The sequence below is a fragment of the Mchenga conophoros genome, linkage group LG6 (assembly GCF_057382185.1).
Source record: "Mchenga conophoros isolate Kocher_MC1m ecotype Shallow Benthic linkage group LG6, M_conophoros_male_GT1.1, whole genome shotgun sequence".
NCBI lineage: Eukaryota > Metazoa > Chordata > Actinopteri > Cichliformes > Cichlidae > Mchenga > Mchenga conophoros.
Genome location: NC_140531.1, coordinates 11435909 through 11439197, shown reverse-complemented (window position 1 = coordinate 11439197; position 3289 = coordinate 11435909).

The window sequence follows — 3289 nt, the reverse complement described above, 5'->3', positions numbered from 1 at the left end:
CAAACAGGTAGATCACAACACAGAGAAATACAGGGCTTAAATACACAGAGGGAGCAATCAGGGAATGGGTAACAGGAGGGAAACACAGCTGGGGCAAATCAGGCCTAACAAGACAAAGGAAGCAAAACCAGACGCATTTACATGAGACAGACTTTCAAAGTAAAACAGGAAACATAACACAGAGACGCGAACTTGACAAGGGAATACAGCTGACAGGGGAGACAGCAACTAGAGAACACAGAGATGTAAACCATAAGGCAGAACTCAAAGAAACCAAAGACTAGAAATAATAAATAATATAATAAACTCAAAACCCTGGGTCAACGACCCAGGCATCCTAACAGAGACAGGATATTTCTAATTTTAGAGATGTTGCACAAATGGAAGAAAGCAGTCTTACATATTTGTTTAATATGTCCATTGAAAGACATATTCTGGTCAAAAATGACTCCAAGGTTCCTCACAGTGTTACTGGAGGCCAAGGTAATGCCATCCAGAGTAAGAATCTGCTTAGATACCATATTTCTAAGATTTTCAGGGCCGAGTACAATAACCTTTGTTTGATCTGAATTAAGAAGCAGAAAATTAGCGGCCATCCAGGTCTTTATGTCTTTAAGACATTCCCGCAGTTTAACTAATTGGTGTGTGTTATCTGGCTTCATGGATAGATAAAGTTGGGTTTCATCAGCATAGCAGTGAAAATGTATGCTATGTCTTCTGATGATGCTGCCTAAGGGAAGCATGTATAATGTAAACAGAATTGGTCCTAGCACTGAACCCTATGGAACTCCATATTTAACCTCAGTGTGTGAAGACGACTCTCCATTCACGTGAACAAATTGGAGTCTATTAGTCTATTGACCTCCTGACCCAGTATGAACCTTCTAGATGCCTCAGGTCATCTGGATCCGTTTTTTATCAGTTCCCAGAGTCAGAACCAGACACAGAGAAGCTGCATTCAGCTTTTATGCTCCATATATCTGGAACAAACTCCCAGAAAGCCTCAGATCAGCTGAAACACTCAGTTTATTTAAATCCAGGTTGAAGACTCACCTATTCTCAGCTGCATTTGAATAAAGCACCAAATCCACACTTTTAAGCTTAAATTTCAAAACTTATATTTTAACTACTGATTTTATCTAGTGTTCTGATTTTATCTACTGTTTTTTAACCAATTTTAAATCATGCTGTTTTTGTTTTTTAATGTCTCTTTAAAGCACTTTGAATCACCTTGTTGTTTAATTGTACTATATAAATAAACTTGCCTTCCCTATTGTTGCTGTATAAATAACATTGAATTGAATCAATCAAATCCACAAATCAAATCAATCATATGCAACTGGAAATCTGCAATTTCAACAAAGATCAGTATATCAATAGAAATCATTACCATCCAATATCTCCTAACATATTCTGAAATCTTTTTTCCTTGATCACAAATACTTGAGTCAAGATGAATATGTGGCTCTTTATATCTGTATTGATAAAAAGAGCCACTATAATGCTAATCTATGTTAAGATTACAAGGATGCACACTTACAAGTCCTCTCTTTCAAATCCTTCTGTGCTGCCATTTTAAGTATAAAGACTGCCGCTTCCTGATAGCACATCTCTTAAGAGTCTTCTTACAGCAGTTGTGCCAGCAAGTGAAATATAAAATAAAAAAATAAGAATTGTTCTTTCTTCAACAACACTGATTTACTCATATGTTCCCATACATATCTGTTTTAATCTGTCATTTAATCACAGGAGAAGCCAATGTAAATTGTAGAGAGTCGTCTCTTCTGCCATGATCTGATAGAGTAGCAGCATTAGAGCCAGGGATTAAAAAAGTTCAACATGCATAAAGGTACCTGGTACTGGGGACAAAAAGGAGTTAGATCCCGTTCAATCGGCTGCAAGACAAGCTCACTAATATTAAGTCCTGGCATACATGGTATCCATAGAGACCTGTGAATCTCAGCTAAACGCTCATATTATCCATTTCTACCATTTCTACAACCACCAAACACAAACACAAAAGCAGTTACACCATTTCATGAAATGTCAGTAAACAAACACAGTGGAGCCTCATCAGCCTCAGCTAACCAATAAAACAATACATGGTTTTGAAAAGAAAGCTCTTACAGATTCCAGAACTGCAAGCTTCGTCACACTCTGACCAAAAATCAATGAACCAGCCGCAAAATCAGACCACAATATTTTTACGATCAATAATCAGTAACGTTATAATCGGACTTTGCTTGTTGTTTCCAATGTTTAAACATCTATATGGGACTACAGAATGTTTCCTTCTCCCACAATGCCTTGGAGATGTTTACTATTTTTAAAAAATATATAATTTTCTGCCCAGTTACAGACATTTGATTGGACCAGGGCGAGGTCACGCATTTTTCTTTGGCCTTGCAACTTCTGATTGGTGGGACTGACGTGAACATGGCCATATTACTGTGATTTTATTAGCTCAAACAATTAAAAAGAGATGTCAATCAACACAAATCGGACAATAGAAGCCGAAGTTACAGCCCCTCTGAATTTAGAGGGAAACCTTTTTAGGTATGTAAATAAAGTTAAATCATTTCTGTTCAATACCTAAGAAATTTCAACTCATAAAAGGTAACAAAATGTGCCAAATACCTGGCTTTCTATTCCTTTAAAGTGCTGTAATTTTTCACTGTTTTACTTCAGAAGTATTCATCTTTGCACAGATAATGTTAATACGTTGATTACTGTCTTGATGCATGCTCAAACATCCAGGTAAGTAATTCTTGATTCTATGGCTTACTGTTTATATGAACAGGGCGTACATTTAAGACCAATTTTCTGTATGATCAACATGGCCATCTCAAAGTTTCTGGCTTCGATGCTCAACCCGTTGGTAGGCAGCTCTGAACACCACATCCAGAACAACTTGTCGAGAAAGTGAGAGATGCCATTATGGAGGCAGATGAAACAATGGTCTTGTACAATGTTACACCTCTTACTTCACTTGGGTTCCAGTCACTGAAGAATAGGTAGTTCATAACTTGTACATGGAAGAAGTGGAAAAGAGATCTTTGTTATCCTATCCTGGAACACCACCAAGTCATTGGTTCAGGTATGTGGATGACACCTAGCTGAAAATCAAATCTCAGGATGTACCACAAGTAATGGATCACATTAACTCAGTGGATTAACACATCAAATTCACCAGGGAGGATATGAGTGATAAAATGTTTCTCCCATTGAAAATGCTACGTCCAGAAGAACTTAATCAACCTTTTGGGATTTACTTATGTGGATGATCGAG